Below are 18079 nucleotides of genomic sequence, written 5' to 3' on the forward strand. Positions count from 1 at the left end.
CTTGAGTTTTGCTATGCTCATTGTGACTGCTGGGAAGGCTGGTTTGGTTGGTGGCCTTGAATGACAGGTCTTCCTGGTGGTGGCCCCACAATTGTGAATACATGGTGCATCTCTGTTCAGAATACATTGTGCTTAGTGTCTACAATACAGATTTTTCATTGGGCCTCAAAACTGATTATTGTTTTAAAGACTGCCTTTACCCGAATGGCTTTTGTGATTCAAAAGCAGCTGTTTTGATGGGATTTTACACCTTTCAATGTGTCTAATGTATTTTTTGTGTGCTTCCATTTTATGTTTGCAGCTTTGGGGCTCTGAAAAGCAGTGTTTAAATACTTTGTGTTGTATTCAACTAATGGTTACTCACAGTAGCCCATTGAAATTAATGGGCTAAGTTAGCCGTGATCATTAATTTCAGCAGTTCTACTTGGAGTTCAAGTAGAAGGGGAAGAAACTATTGTCTTTTGTTGTTGTTTAGTCGTTTAGTCATGTCCAACTCTTCGTGACCCCATGGACCAGAGCATGCTAGGCACTCCTGTCTTCCACTGCCTCCCGCAGTTTGGTCAAACTCATGCTGGTAGCTTTGAGAACACTGTCCAACCATTTTTATATGCCTGTTGTCTTTGTCCATGGAGTTTTCTTGGCAGGGATACTGGAGTGGCTTGCTGGTTCCTGCTCCAGGTGGATCACGTTTGGTCAAAACTCTCCACTATGACCTGTCCATCTTGGGTGGCCCTGCAAGGCATAGCTCATAGCTTCTCTGAGTTATTCAAGCCCCTTCGCCAGGGCAAGGCAGTGATCCATGAAGGGGATTGTCTATATTTAAGCCTAAATTTAATACCTGCTTGCACCTTCACAATGCATTCACTGAACACATGTAAGGGTGAGGAGAATCATGCCTGCTGAGCCTATTCTTGGCTTCCATTCATTCAGCAAATGCTGTGAACAGGACCCTACGTGTATAGATGCTTATGTACAATCAGGAACCCAAAACAATCAGGATCCGAAACCATCCATTGACTTTTCTCATGCTTCTAGCTGAATATTTGGAGGTCTGGGGTGGAATGAGTTGGCTCGATTCTACTCACCAGTTTGGCACATCCAGTGAATGTGTTTGAAGGTGTCAATAGGCGTTCAGCAGTGCCATGCCAGTCTGTCTCTTTGTTGAAAAATTATGACTTTCAGCCTAGTCAGTGGCAAATTGTCCTGGGAGATTTAAATGCTCAGCCCTTGGTTTCTGCTGTTGCTATTTCAAGTGACAGATTTGTGTCTTTTGTATGGAGGCTGACCTGCCTGTCCCATGTAAGTCAATGGAAAGGCATAGCTGGCAGATGACTATATATCATGCAATTTATACCCTGCCCCTTCAGTTAATATATATATATACTCCCAGGAATCAGTAAAACAACAAAATCAATGCATTTACTTTATTTCTGAATCACTTCTAATGAGGCATCCCAAAGCAATTTACAAAAGAAATATATGCTGAACCACTGCATATATAAAAAAACAGCTAAAATATTTTCTTATAGAGACAATGAAAAACAATTATATTTTTAAGAAGTTGGGTATGTCTAGTCTGGTGAAGAGAAGACTGAGGGTGACATGATAGCTATCTCCAGGACTGTGACATGGAAGAGGGAGCAAGCTTGTTTTCTGCTGCTCCAAAGGGTAGGGCTCAAACCAACGGATTCAAGTTACCAGAAAGTTTCTAATTCACAGCAGGAAGAGCTTTCTGATGTCAAGAGCTGTTCAACAATGGACTACCCTGGAAGGTGGTAGACTCTCCTTCATTGGAGGTTTTTAAACAGAGGTTGAATGGCCATCCATCAGGGATTATTTAGCTATGATTCCAGTCCTGCAAGAAGTTGGACTAGATTGACCCTTTTGGTCACTCCCAACTCTGGATAACTCCCATGGTGGAGGGAGTTGGGTTATTCCAAACTCCAAACCAAATGCCATCCCATCAGCAAGGGTTAATTGGAACGAGGAACTGATCTTTGCCCTGCTGCTATGCCAACCTGACTTTGCTGTTTAGTCAATAAAGTTTTTCACCCAACACCAGTGTCCATCTGAATTATTACCACCTCACTCATGAGCCACAGAATGTGCCTGCCTGGGCAATGTGTGCCTACCATTGCCCAACAAATGGTTCATTTGTAACTAAATTGAACAGGCTGACAGAAGAAGAAGAAATGTTTTAAACAAACAACCTCAGGAGAAGCATGTGTAAGTAGATCATCCTCTGCCTACATTACTAATGTCCTTGAAGACTGAAACAGAAGTACTGTAGTTTTGAAAAGATGCATAATTCCATACTCATAACACTCCTTTCATCAGTGTGCAGCTGCTGATTCATAAAGGAAGCACTGTCTTTCTAGATACCAGGCACACCGTTCAGAGAAAGTCAAGTTGATAGTCCTATTGAAATCAGTGAAACTAACATGCGTGGTCAAATGCTCGGGTCCTATTGATTTCAGTGTGACAAGAGTCATCACAACTCATTTTTGCTGGATTGTGTCCAAAAATCTCTATACAGTGGTACTTTGGGTTACAGACACTTCAGGTTACAGATGCTTCAGGTTACAGACTCCGCTAACCCAGAAATAGTACCTCGGGTTAAGAACTTTGCTTCAGGATGAGAACAGAAATTGTGCTGTGGCGGTGCAGCGGCAGCAGGAGGCTCCATTAGCTAAAGTGGTACCTCAGGTTAAGAACAGTTTCAGGTTAAGAATGGACCTCCAGAACGAATTAAGTTCTTAACCCGAGGTACCACTGTACTGCTTTGTGAATGAATTTAAGATGAAAGCCCAGCCACAGGAAATCATATGGCATACATTTGCTTTTGAGTGAGAGATCACAGTAAAAGAAAGGTCTGCATTTAAGAGAAAATACTTGGATGAAAAGGCATGAAACGAATGTCCGAACAAATAATGCTACTTGATCATCAAACACCTGCTGGTGATCAAGGCAAACTGACAAGTCTCTCACCCTACTGTATATTTTTTTTAAAAAAAAGCAAATAAAAGAAAAAGAGTAGCCATCTGGTGTCTCTACATGATGATGTGTATGATATTTATTTACCATCTCCAGTCTGGCATAACACAGAAGAGCCTAAATGCTCTTAAGAGCATTTGAAAAAGGCCACGATTGCCCACAAAATAATTAGGTGCTGGTACAGCAGAGTGGAGAAGAGCCAGAGATATGAAACCCAAGTTCAAATCTCACCACATCCTGAACTCATAAAGTGGTCTTAAACAAACAAGCCCAGCACTGGCACACAGCATCACTGGGCAGCTGCCAAGAGCCCACCACTGTGGATGCTGCCCTGGTCCCCGTCCCCCAGCCCCCACAACCCCACAACTACCATTGCAAATGTCAACAGTGTTCCTCTGCAACATCACATGGCTTTGTTGGCTTTGTGGACAACAGCAGTGGTGGCTACCTACTGCCACACCACTTCTGCCGCCATTGTTACTGCTTATTGTTTTTGCTAATTAGTAGAGGGGCTTCTAATGCAATAGGTTCAATGCAATAGGTTCATGTCTTGGATTAGACAGTGCAGGTTTAATTCATTTGTTACTGCACTGCAGACCAATTATTTCTTCTGCCATTTTTCTTGGTGCACAACTGAATTCCTAAGACTTATGCTGCCACCCTATACACACTTATGCTGAAGTAAGACCTCATTGAGGCTTATTTCTGAGTAGACAGGTATAGGATTGTGTTGTTAACACTGCTATTACCCCAAACATTTTTTATACATGTGCTGATAATATAGCTAAGTCTATATAACTGATTAGAAATCTGTGTATTATTTTCCAGTAGTGGTCTGATTGCCTTTTGAAAAAGACATATAACACCTATCTTGGAATAAGCTCATTATTTTCCACAAGGCCATTTGCAAAAAAGAAGAGGTTACAGGATGCAGAGCAGTTTCAACTTCTGCCTTTATTGTTTTAACCATTTTAAATCCTTTTTTATTGTTTTAAGAATGTTTAATATCGTAGATCTGTTTAAAGATAGCTCAGCTCTCATTTAATTCCTGTCCCCCTCCAGGTATTCCAGGTGACACCAGAAGCATGTCACCGCTTTTCAGATACTTAATAAATCTTCAAAGATTTTCCTACAATTATTCAGGCTGCCTGATGCCCTTTTGTGTGTGTGGTTTCCCTCCAGCCCTCAAAAGCCATGTTGTATAGATTCTTTTTCAAGTCAATATACTCTTGATGAATCTGGCTGTGGATAAACTTCTGCAGGTAGCAGTCATTGCCAGAATGCCATACAGCTGGGTGCTTTCATTTCACACCAAAAAGAGAGCAGGATCTGACATTCCTGGAGGACAAGATATATAAACATTCTCAGTCTGCACAACAGCTACAGTCCCCATAGCAGCATGGGTGGAACAATATCATGGGATTGGCAATGTTACGTAGCTGTGAAGGGTGCTCTGGCTGCTTCGGGATCAAAGACCAGCCCCAAACATAACAAACAGATTGGAAATACTTCTACAGGTCGATGAAAACATGACCACTTGCTAGACAGCCTTATCTTAGCACTGGGTAAGAGAAATAACTGGATTGGGCACATGGATCAATGGATTTGGTCCTGTCGGTTTGGATATGGTGGTTCTCTGAAGAGGGAAAATGCATGGCCCCTCCAAAAGAGGAAAGCAATTTGCATAAAAGTTGCAGGTGCTTATTATGGGCATAGAAGCAAATTTATATTAGAAAATACTGCTATTTAAGACATTCAATGCATCTCACCATAGTGGGCAAGGCTGCAGCCAGGTGACCTGAATATCTGTTTCCCATGTTGTCCAAATGCCAAAAGCTGATGAAAAAGTCATGGAGGACTGTCCTCTGTAAAGTAGGACACTTGACAAGTTTGGAGCAGGTTGTGGGTGGATGGGTGGGTGTCTTTCTGGACCCCAAACTTATGCAGAAAGCTCCAACTCCTGTCTCTCACTAAGCCTGGGTTGCGTCTGATATGGATCAATCAGTGCCATTGATATTTGTCCCCTTCATGTGTGTACAGCAAGTCATCCAGCCGGCTAATTTATCTGTCCATCAGAGCTGGCCCGAAAACTATTTCTGCCTAAGACAAAGAACAAGATGGCACCAACACTTCCTCAGATCTACTTACAGAAGCCAACCAGGCTGTTGATTTATTTTTACTTCAAGATTGCAGGTGGGGCAATGTCTTCTACCACATCTGAGAGCAGCAGGCTAGCTTTATGGGACACACACAGCTGTGTCTTGGTGGCATACACATCTCTGACCTGCAGTAGGGGCTCAGGAGGAATAGCCAATGGAGTTAACACCACCATCCCTAGCAACTACCACCTGAGGCAGCAGCCTCATTCTGCCTCGTAGTATGGCTGGTCCTATAGCACATTTCTATTGTAATGTTTAAAAAGGTAAAGGGACCCCTGATCATTAGGTCCAGTTGTGGCCGACTCTGGGGTTGTGGTACTCATCTTGCTTTATTGGCTGAGGGAGCCGGCATACAGCTTCTAGGTCATGTGGCCAACCAGAGCAGCACACGGAAACGCCGTTTACCTTCCCGCCAGAGCAGTATCTATTTATCTACTTGCACTTTGATGTGCTTTTGAACTGCTAGGTTGGCAGGAGTGGGGAGCTCACCCCGTCACAGGGATTTGAACCGCCAACCTTCTGATCGGCAAGTCTTAGGCTCTGTGGTTTAACCCACAGCACCCCCCGCGTCCCTATTGTAATGTTTAGCTATACCTTAATTATTATTTATGTACTGTGATATGTAAGGGCCCATCTGTTATGTCCTGTATATAGTCAAACACAGATTTGTGGATGCAGAATTGGCCTTCACAGTCACTTACAGACTCACTGTTAAAACCGTGTTTATGGAAGACAATCTTACTCGGCTACGAGTGATCACAGAAGAAGAAGAAGAAGAAGAAGAAGAAGAAGAAGAAGAAGAAGAAGATCGTCAAATGCCCAATTCATTAGCAGTTCTTGAGTTCATTAGCAGCACTCATCAAGCCAATGAAATAATACTGCAAAATGAAATTTTGTTCAATTCTTTCCTTTTTTTAAAAAAAAAAGTCTTCACCAATACATCGTGAGTAGATAACTACTAATATAGCTCATGTTCAGCTTGGTGTTCTTGTTTTTGATGTTTGGGACTTTTATAATCCCATTTGCTGGTAAGTAGCTTTTAAAACAACTACCCCCCCAACCTTCTACTGCATTTAGCCCAGTCAAAAAAAAAAAGAAAAAGAATTAAATAAAAAAAGATGCCAGATGTCATGAGGCCAATAAGCAGGTGGGCCGAAGCTTCTGTACCAATTCAAACTGGCACAGCATCAAACCTGGTGGGTATAACCTTTAATTCAGTGGTTCCCTGGCACCAGATCCAGCGCCATCTGCTTAGCTTTGCTAAGCTGTGCTTGTTTCTGTGCAGGGACGGTGCCAACAATGCAAACTGTCTCCTACATGTGCAGGGAATCATCAGTGCAACTAGTTTTTTTGTGGGATTTTTTTAATTATTTTTTTTACTTCCAGACCCATATGGTGGCATCTGCAAATGTACACTGTCAGCATCAATCCTCACAACACCCTTTGCGCTTAGGAACAAGAGCACGAAGCCGTTCCTTCAGAGTATATGGAAAACTCAAAGCAGGGACAGCGGCCACATTCTCCCAGATGGTAGGGTCTTGTCCAACCAGATTCCGTGGAAGCAGCATGGAGTCTGCAAGGACCTGGGCCTTGTAATAGGCTTGGGCCTGGTCAGGTCTTGTTTTCATAAGGCTACGTCTCTTTTACAGTGTAAAAAGAAAGCTGGCATGAAGGTGGGAGAGAAAGTGAGAGTGAAGGAAATACAGTGGTACCTCGGGTTACAGACGCTTCAGGTTACAGACGCTTCAGGTTACAGACGCTTCAGGTTACAGACTCCACTAACCCAGAAATAGTACCTCAGGTTAAGAACTTTGCTTCAGGATGAGAACAGAAATCGCACGATGGCGGCGCGGCAGCAGTGGGAGGCCCCATTAGCTAAAGTGGTACCTCAGGTTAAGAACAGTTTCAGGTTAAGAACGGACCTCCAGAACGAATTAAGTTCTTAACCAGAGGTACCACTTTATGGAGTGCCCTAGAATCATAGAATTGTAGGGCTGGAAAGGACCCCAAGGGTCATCATGTCCAACCCCCTGGAATGCAGAACACTCTGTCGATCAGTTCAGAAAAGGTTCTGACTGGTGGGAATCTTCTCCAGTGCAATTGCCTTATCTTAACAAAGGCTTGAGCAGACCTTTCCCCCTAATCACAGCCCAGAAGCTTGGTTTTTCCTCCCACAATCTTGATGGCATTAAAGGCAGGTGGACTTAGCATGACAGGAAAGGAAAGCAGGGAGTTCATTATTCATGGTCGGTGCCCATTGGGACTGGTAGGACAGAAGTTAAGGAGACCAAGAATAAGTGCCACCAGAGCCAATGTCAGGCTCATCCTCCCTGCTGCATTCAGGGAGGGCAGCACTAAGATGACAGAGGAGGAAGTTGTCAGGCAGTGCCACCCCTTGGACTGGTTGTAAGTAAGAAGGAAGGAAGGCAGCTGAGGGCTTGCTTAAGGCAAGCTGAGGTTGGTGGGGCCTTTAGGGGCACCTTGCTCTCACCTGATTTGGGGCTGAGATCTCGCCCTGAAACAAAAGTTGGGTCTGCGATCTCATGTACTGCCCCAAAACACCTTATATTAAGTCAGACCACCAGCTGAATATTGTCCACACTGACTAGTAGTGGCCCTCCAGGATTTTACATGGGGGTCTTCCAGTCCTACCGGGAGATGCCAGGGATTAAAAGTGGGACCTTTTGCATGCAAAGAAAACAACAACAAACTACTACTGAGCTGCAACCCCTCCCCAGTTTGCTAATTGCTTCTACAGGAGCCAGTGTCAGACAGGGCCCTGGAAAGTATATGAATACAGCTGACCAACATGTTTTGCAGGGGACAGGGGGAATCAGGCAGTGACCTTTGATTTGGGAAATGAAATATTGCAGGAATATACTTGTGAAATGTTACGAGGGTGTGGAATCAATAAAATTGAACAGTCCAGTTACCTGAAGTCTTCTTCCCTTCTTTTTTCCAAAAGGCAAAGATGAAGAGGAAACTTCCTCTCTTTCTCCAAAAGGAAAAGAATGCATTTTGCTATAATTTGATGCTTATCTCTGTTGTCAATAAGGATGGGCTGATCAGTCTATTTCTGGGCTATGCCAGGTTCATGTGTGCTCATTCATAAGTCTATTCCATACTGTTCTGTGATACATACATATGCTCTCTCTCTCTCTCTCTGTCTCTCTCTCTCTCACACACACACACACAGGCTCATATTTAAATATTTATTTTCTCACAAAAAGTGTATTTTATCTCAATATATGCATTTTTGAAACATATCCTGAAATATGTATTTTATTACACATTTTGGAGCCAAGAACTGTATCATAAAATTTGTAGAAGTTCAAGACTTGAAGGATAGTTACATTTTGATCTGTGTATTTATCTGGGAGGTGTGGATTGTGTCAATTTGCTTAAAATGTGGACCAAATGCAGTTCTCCATCCCTCGTTGTCAAGAGGGTGTCAATATATTATTTTTAAAGAAAGAATGATCCTGCATACAGGAAGCTGTTGGGAAGGGAAAATATATGTTTCTAAGCCAGACTCTAGTGTTGATGTTTGTGTGTACCTCTAATTCCTAAATGCATGGACACAGAATGTGGAACCTAACTTTCTGGCTAATGTGATTCCAGACTCTTGATGTCTCTGTTCTTCATACGGAGAGTTCAGTTGCTAATTTATTGAATTTCTAGCAAACAGAGCTTTCCCGCTGACTTGTTTGCTACTCCAGCAACTTAGGGGCAGAATGCAGATAGGCTATCTGGCTGCTGCAAAGACTCGTTTTGGCAAAGCATGATGTCAAATGTGTAGCTAGGGCAGCCAGGGGTTTACAGAGAGGGTGTAACTCTTGATCTTATCCCAGTGACACACAGAGATCAAAAAAAGAGAGCTCTTTAGAACCAAACCATGATTTAATGAGTGCTTCCAGATTGCAAACTAATAGTGATAGTAGTAGCAGTTTTGATCATGATGAGGATACCCTCACTGCCACTCATTTACAGACAATAAATGCACCAGGGTGGAATTCACACAACTACAGGCAGAAAAAGTAACTCTATTTAAAACTTAACGCTGCCTTATGTGTTTCATTGGCATTATAATCCCTACAGCAGCATTCTAATAATGATACGTTTAACTTGTTTGGTATCTTAGAGCATTGCCTCTGTAATCCTTCTGAAAATCCTGAAAAATAGATCATTTTATTTACTCCAAACTGTAGATAGCTGCTTGAGGCTTTTTAAAGGGCATTTGTGGCTGAGTGGCTGAGGTGAGATTTGAATCCGGAGAACTCAGGGCCCGATCAAGGACCCTGTCAGAGCCTCACGCCTCCTTCCCAAAGCCCAGTGCCTCATTTACCAGGCTTTGAGATGGCACCCTCTCAGCTCAGCACCATTCGCACAGCCCTAAATCTACCCCTGCTTCAACACTGGCGAGAGGACAGTCCTCCACTGCGGAGTCCTTCACCACCATCACCAAGCATCTCCTGCCTGAGGCAGCCGCCACACTCTGCCTAATGGTAGTGCCGGTCCTGGGGTCTGACTGTTCTGACCTTAAAGTCATTATACTACACCAACTCCATTGTGAAATGTTTTTGAATGAGGGCCTTATTCAGGAGTGTTGCTCATGTGTAAAGGCTTCATATAAGTAGGGCAAGTTGGGCTGAGCATAACAAGCCCCCTGCGTCACAATGCCCATCACTTTCTGCATCGCATGATGTCCGAAGCAAGGCCTCTCATCATGGAAGCTCTCCACATGATTTAGCACCTCAGTTTTGCAGGATTTGAAACAAGGCAGAAAAAACTCCCTGAACAGAGGAGGCATTGAAGTCCAATTCACAGAGAGTGATGAGCATATAGCAATGGGGGGGGGGGAGGCAGAGCTTAGTGTGTTTGTCCCCTTTCACTCTGCTCATGTGCTACCTTTAAACTCAAACAGCAAGCCTGAATACTGCAGATCTAATGTGTTCTTCTAGAAGATGGGGGAAGATCATGTTTTACTCAGCCTATCCACACTTCATTGAGCTGCAAAGATGTTCAGCTAGGGGAAAGAGATTCCTCTTTCTGGGTTAATGAAGAACACTTCATCACGTAGCGATACGACTTAGATGTATATAGCAGATTCTCGTGTCCACCATTCATCCTCATCCTCAGGAACAGTAATACAGGACAAGCAATCTTTAACATCTCCTGTTCTTGCTCCCAAGGATAGGAAGGGATACTGGTTCAATTAGCGTTTGTTTTGATCAGCAGGGATGCTGTCAGCACATTGCAGAGACCAGATAATTGCATGTATCCACTGTATGTATGAAGTAGCGATTTTGTTTTAAGGAAAGATTACTTGCAAATGCTCCCTCTTGTGATCAAAGCTAGAAAACCAATGGGATCTCTTCCTACTGACATATCTTTTTATGACTAGCAGGGTGCAAACCCCATATGGTAGTTCTAAGCCAGTCTGTTCTTTGTTCTCCTTAGAGATGACGGTAGCTTTTCAAAGACATGCGGAAGGTTCATTTCATCTCCTGATGAGGCATTGTACATGCTGGATTGTACATTTGGCTTCATTATTCATGTGAAGAGGACACCTGAGAGTGTGAGATTCTCAGGGCAATATTATAAAGTGGTCAAGCTTGATTGGTGGTCAGTGGGTTCTGATAAAAATATACAGCAGTCATCTTAACTTCCTGCCTTTCTTCCTGCCAGTACCAGTGGACATGTGACACATTTCTTTGCCACCTAGCTACAAAACAAAGTAAAATCTTCACAGTTTAGGCTTTCGAAAGTGTTGTGTATTGAGTCAAAGGATTTTATATCTGTATTATTATTGTCGTATTTGCATTAGGGTAAAGTAACTGCATTTTGGTTCCAGAGGGTACAGCTACTATTGGTTCATTTAAGCTGCTGTATTTGGATCCTCTGTCTTATTGGTTTCCTCCAAAAGGCAGGACTGTGATTGCCTGATATTGTTCCCTCCAAAATGTATCCTTTCTAGCTAGTTCCCTGTCCCTATAAATGTAGCTCTCCCCTCCTCAGTTCTCAGTCTTGTTTGCTTTAATAAAGAAGTGTTACTACAGAACTGTCTCCAGCATATTATGTCAAGAGAGCTGAAATCACAAACCCCACATCACAACAGAAAGTATTTTAGGAATGTCGACATATTCCTCTGAACTGAGATGTAGCACGAAACCATGGTTGGTAATAACCATATCTATGATCCCATACCATAGTTTGAGCTTCCAAACATAAAGAAGGTAAACCATGATTGAAAGTTTCCTGTCTGCTTTCCTTTTTGATCTGCTTAGGGCAGAAATTCCTAGATCTCAAAACAACTCATTCTCCACTGGTAGTGGCTGCAGCAAGTGAAAACGAACACATCAATGAACCTTAGAATTGCCATGTGATTTGTGGAGTATTTTGCTCAAAGCTTCACCCAGCGTTAAATTTTACCTTCCCCCTCCCCCTTGTGCCCCCTTTAAAATGTGGGTTAGTGTTAGTCTTGATTTCTATCAATAGTGTATGTGTATTATATGACAGATATATTTTGCCAGTTGTGGTTTTTTTTTAAAGAAATAATAATAATGGTTTCACAGTCTCTCCCCTTGAGTCTTTTAAACTTTCTGCGGAAGAACTGTGGTCAATAGCACACTCTCTTACAATGTGATGATTATAGACATCTATCTTGCTGGAAGGCAAATTGATTCAAACATGGGGAAAAAACACTTTAGGGGCGCTGGCTGGCTTGTTCTCTGAGGCAACCTAGTTGAGCTTACAAACACCAAAAAGCTTCTTGAATAAGAAGTGATCGATATCAGGCATCGTGTAATTTTGGTTCAAATCACCTGACTATGTCACAATGCTCATATCAATTTAGTTACTTTTTCTCGGTCAAATGACAGCTTAACCTTGGATTGACTAATCCGTTTACATGCTAGAGACACCTATTATGTGACTACAGTATCTGAAACTAAAACAGAATAGGAGAGGCTACCTTTCCCAAGCCAAGTCAATGACTGATATAATGATATTTCATGGTATATATATATATATATATATATATATATATATATATATATACTGTTTGCAGGAAAACATATTACACTGCCCACTTTATTGCATATTGTACAATTAGGATCACCTTCTCAAAGGAAGACTTAGAATATCTGAGTTGTACCCAAGATTGGCCACATTCAGGGATTTTTTTTTTCCAGCCAGAACTCGCCAGAAGTCCGTTCTGGCAGCTCTTAGCTGGGCGCCATTGCCATTCTAAGAGAGGGAGGGAGGTGTTCATGGTGAGTTCCAGCACCTCTTTTTCTAGACAAATAGCACTGGTCTGGTTCATGGTCGACCCACTGAAATCCATGGACATGACTAACAATCTCAGTGGGTCTGTTCTGAGTAAAACTAAATGAGATACAATTCTTTGATTTTCCTAGGCTAGGGAAAACTGATGTGAAAATATCAAAATGCACATTAAAACAATAGCTTTCTTTGTTCATCCGAAATACTACAAAGTGTAGAAAAGGACAGAAAATATGAATAATTCCCATTCAGGCAGTTCATTTCTTTTAAATGATTTAACTTTTCCCATGAAGGAATTATGAACCTCCAGCAGTTCAGTCAGTTATCAGCAGTAAAGCAACCTGCTCCCTTCAGCAATGAGCGGAATACACTCTTACATTTGTTTGAGGTGGGGATTGGTTTTTTCATTTTTGTTTTAGAAACAACCCCTGAGTCACAAGGAATGTTCCGGTACATGACTTTGTTCACAGTCTCAGAGTCTGGAGAATTTTCTCTCCTCATAGTAAAGGGATTTTTGATCCTGTAATTTAAAGGCAATTCAGCAAATTATGGGCACGAAACAAAGAAAAAAACAGGGAAGCAAAAACATCTCTGGAGTTGTTAATTTACTGTTCAAGCAGATGTTTCCTTTTCCAGTTTTAATATCAGCCAGTAGCTGATATTCTAATCAGATGAAGTGTTTTCTCTGTGTGAAGGAGGTTGACTTGGGGCATGGTGTGACATTTCAGACTTGCTGGAAAGTATGTTTGGACAGAAAATGCACACTTAGAAAGTAGGGGTGTTGGTCTTTGGAGGAAGGTGCAAGGTATAAATAATAATGATAATAAGTGGGGAACAAATAAATAGACAAATCAGAGTGATATGGGGGGCTCCTCTCCATCCTTGAGTCGAAGCATGATGTCAATAAACCCCTTTTCAGAATTATTTAACAGCAGTAGCTTATCAAAACCAGCTTTATTTGGGAACTTGCCATTCTGATTCAGACTGAGAAAATCACTAAGGCAAGCAGTGTGAGCGAAAATCTATGCTGCATGGAGAAAGAGACAAGGAAGTAAGAGAGGGGGTGGGGGTAGAGAGAGAGACAGAGAGAGACCAATGCCTCTGGGGTCAGACAGAGCAAGGCCTTGGAGATTCTGCAGAGCAATGAAAGTCACTTTGAACTCGATTCCAGAATAACTGGAAACCAGACAAGGTGCCTAAAGATAGGGGGGGCGGTCATGTAGTGCTGTTGCCTTGCATATGAAAGAGGCTAAGCAGCTGCAGTTAAGAAATACTTCATTCTACAGAGCTGGGATTTGGGCAAAACCTTGTGGTACGAAGAACAATAACCAGGGTGAGATGAGATGAAAGCCTGCTTGAAGTTTCAGGGGGGAAAGAACATCAAGGTTTCCTAAGCACAGGAGAAATTATAGACCACGTCCTCCTCTGGAAAATGTCAGCCAAGCTCAACTGAGGTCTGCATCAAACAGAGCCACTTTGATTCATGCCAGTTTAGGATATTAGACACTCACAGGCAATTGAGAGGCAACGGAAGACAGTAAGCAGGGCATTTATCTAAATGAAGATGTAACACACAGGAATGGAAAGGTAATTCAGGGGAATGGCAGGAATCTGCACCATTTTGAGGAATAACTGGTATGGAACACCTGGCATTTAGCTGGGATTCCTGCACTGCAGGGAGTTGGCAACTCTAAGATTCTATGATTCTATGATCTGCCAAGGCAAGGAGTCAAATGCCTGGGTGGTAACCTCTTGGCAGTTGCATTTTACAATCTGCTACCAGAGAAGATAAAGAATCAAATTTTATAAATCTAGTCGTGTGATTATATTATTCTGAGTTTTTTGGACACTTCACAGCAATTTGACCAAATCCTGCTCCCTTAAAAAAAAAAAGTGAAAAGGACAGGAAGTAAGATTAGCTAACTGATATGTTGTGAATTGTTAAGACTGGGTTGATTTAAAGTTGTGGTATCGATATATTACAGAAAGATCCATATGCTGATTTTTCTGTAGTTCCTGGGATCTTAAAGGATGATGGTTACATCAGTTAATAGCAAATCACTCTGTGCCTCATGTTAGAACTGAGCTAAAGCATTTGGCAGCAATGGTTTTTATTGAAAACTGGAGGGAGAGGCAGGGCGATTGGAAATGAAGAAAGAAAAGTGATGGGAAGAACATATTTCATGGGTTCCACCACCTTCTTTTCCATCAATGCCTCTGTGAAGATGTTACAGCAGTGATGGCCAAACTTGGCCCTCCAGCTGTTTTGGGGACTACAACTCCCACCACCCCTAGCTAACAGGACCAGTGGTCAGGGATGATGGGAAGTGTAGTCCCAAAACAGCTGGAGGGCCAAGTTTGGCCATCACTGTGCTACAGCATTGCTCTAACCCATGAGGATGCACAGCACTGAAGTGATGGCCCAAGCATGGGAAAGGTCAGGAATCCCAGATTTTGAGGCAGGCAAGAAGGTGAGGCAATGGAGGATCAGCACCTTGGAGAGTGACCAAGGTGTGGGTTTCAGGACCTGCAACTGAGACAGAACGTGCAAGTTGTCTCAGAAGTGTCCTGGAGCAACTGGCAGGTTTTTATTGCCTGCACTAAGTATTTATTGACTAGAGGCCCAATCTGCATGCTGAATTTGACTAGTTAGTGAACTGGTGCCCTATTCTGATGCCATTGGCTTCTTCTTGGTCCTACTGTTCCAAGCTGTAGGGATATTTACTCAGGGCTCCTCTGATCCTTTGAGGAATCTGTGGACCAGTCATTTGGTGGCAGATGTGTCTCAGATTTCAGGGGAGGAGTTGGCTATGCGTGAGATGGACCAGGGAACAGAGCTGTGCACCAGATTCAGACAAATCCCAAATCCCAAAAAGTCACTACTGCTTGTCCCAGTAAGCTTCCCAGCCCAATTTCTTTTTCTTTTCTTGTTTTAGTTTTTCTCCTTTCCCTGAGTACAATTACTGAAATGCCTCCCTAGTTTCACAGCCCGTAAATGGAGCCAAGAAAGCAGGAGCTATTTTCAGCTCAGTACTAAGAGGACTCAATCTTGAATGCGTGAACCGCCTCCATCCACAGTGTTCTGCTGAAGTGGTATGAGGTGATGTGCAAAAGGGATAAATGATGTGCATTTTGGTTTCTCCCACTTTCTCAACTTTCCAATGCTAAATTCATTTTGCTGCATTTCTGTGTTTTGATTTGATTTTAAAGTCCTTGTGGAAATTTGTCAGCATCTTAGCATGCATTTCTCTAATATACACATAATATACACTTGTTGTTGTTTAATCATTTGGTCGTGTCCGACTCTTCGTGACCCCATGGACCAGAGCACGCCAGGCACTTCTGTCTTCATAATATACACTAATATACCCTAATACATACACTTTTGTACACATTGAGGGTAGGGCAAGAAACAGCAAATTTCAAAGGCTTTTTGTTTGTGCATTATTTTGGGAAGTGTGAAATAAGTAAATTTGTACTAAAAAGTGAACTGAGCCTCATTTCTTTTCCATTCCTAGGATAGTTATTCTATGGCTGGTGCTGGATTTGTGATAGTTGTTTCACCTGTATCAAGTCACCAGTTAATATTGACAGAGATGAGCTAGAGCAGACTTACTCAAACTTAGCCCTCCACACGTTTTGAAGCTACAATTCCCAGCATCCCTGACCACTGGTCCTGCTAGCTAGGGATCATGGGAGTTGTAGGCCAAAAACATCTGGAGGGCCGAGGTTGAGGGAGCCTGAGCTAGAGCAACTACCTCACTTCTTCGTACCTATTAAGAAATCAGAGTCGTTCTACCCTTCAAGGCCCTCAGTCACCTGAAGGTCCTCCTTAGCACGATGCCTAAAAATGGTGGACCTGGTCTAGACAGCATAGGTCAAGTTCTGAAGGTAGGGCACGGATAAGAAAAACGTTTTCCAATTTATGAATCCAGTCTTTGGGCAGCCCAAGGGTTATCCAGGGAGATCGTGTTAAAAATTATATTGCTGGCAAGTTAGCAGTGAAAGGATGGTTTAAATGATTCATCCCTGATTATGCTTGATGACTAATGAAATTAAAAGATGACTTCTGTTAATGGAGCATGATGTCTCGGTGTCACAGGAAGAGTAGGAAGAAGGCATGTGTGGCAGAATGCCAAAGAAGATGTCAACTCTCTCATATTTCACTTTGCAAGTGAAAAAAATTAGATCTTTTATTGCCAGTTGTAGAAAACTCTTGTAATTATTGCCAGTTGCAGAAAACTCTTGTAAGAGAATATGGGAAATGTGGAAAGAAATGACAAGATCATAGGAATCTTTATAGCATTTGATTTGTTTGCAATAACACTTCTTGCTCAAGGCAAGGATGTGAAAAGTATTCCAATGTGGTGGAAATAAACACAAATACACACACAAATATTTTGCATACTAAGGCTTCCTGAGAATGAAGATTGTCATTCAACACCATAAACTGTGTTTCAAAACTTTCTGGAAATCCCATACTCACACACAACCTTTATAAAGGGGCCATGAAAGGTGAATGCAAAGATGGGTTCTTCATGAGTAGGTAGCATACTAGAATCTGACCGGTGGCTTTGACTGAAAAGTGCAAGCAACAGTTTAGGTTGGCTTTGAGTGACCTACACAGAACACCTTCCTAGGAAAATAGTTTTTCCTTCATTTCCTATGTGGATTCTAATAGTTATCCCTCATCCTCCCATTCTGCAGAGGTCTTTTTCGAGAGAGTCGCCTACTTGCTGACAACAGGAGCTAAGATTGTAAGGGTTTGCAGAAGAGCTTGGCACGTTTGACTTTTATGTATTCTTGCATTATGAGAGACGGACTCTGTAACCCAAGATTTGAACGTTATTCATTAAGTTTGTATTACCTTTGAAAAACATCATAAAAAGGGATACAAGTAAATGCTAAATAAAATAAAATAATGCAACGTGATAAGAGGCAGTGTGGTATTGTGGTTAGAATGTTGGACTTGGAGCTGAGAGACCAAGGTTCCAATCCCTGTTTGGTTATGAAGTTCAGTACCTCTCAGTTGTGGGGATTGTTGTAGGGGTTGAATGATGAGGGGGAGAACCGTGTATGCTACCTTAAGCTCCTGGGGCGGGGGGGAGGGTGGGATATAAATGCAATAAATAAATAAATAACAAATGACCAGGGTTTGAAAAAGAAAGTCAAATCCCTACCACCAATGGCCATATGGTGCTAGTTGCATACTTCTTTTTCAACTGTGACCTAGATGTATATCTTAAGCTGGTAGCAATCATCATGTACAAATCTAATAAGCTATTTTTAAAGGTTCCTGGGTATTTAAGCGATGGATCTACACATTACGTTTCAGTTAAAGTTGCCCTTTTTAAATAAAAAGAAGGGAGGGAGATCATAACAAAGCTAGAAAGTTCATAAAATAAAATATCACAGCCACCTAGGATAATTAAAACAAGTGACGTAAATGGTTTATGTATTAGCAGTATATAAATCTTCTTGCATGAACGTTTGTGTGATCTTCAGCCAGCACTGCTACAGTTGTGGGTACTTCTCTCTGGAACATGACACAAGTGGATACCGATCTCAAAATGAAAATGGAAATCTCTAGGCCATTAGGTCAGCGCCATTCTAATGATGACATTAAGCAGAAAGTGTTCTCC

This window comes from Podarcis filfolensis, assembly GCF_964270895.1.
Source record: "Podarcis filfolensis genome assembly, chromosome: 7".
Taxonomy (NCBI): Eukaryota; Metazoa; Chordata; class Lepidosauria; order Squamata; family Lacertidae; genus Podarcis; species Podarcis filfolensis.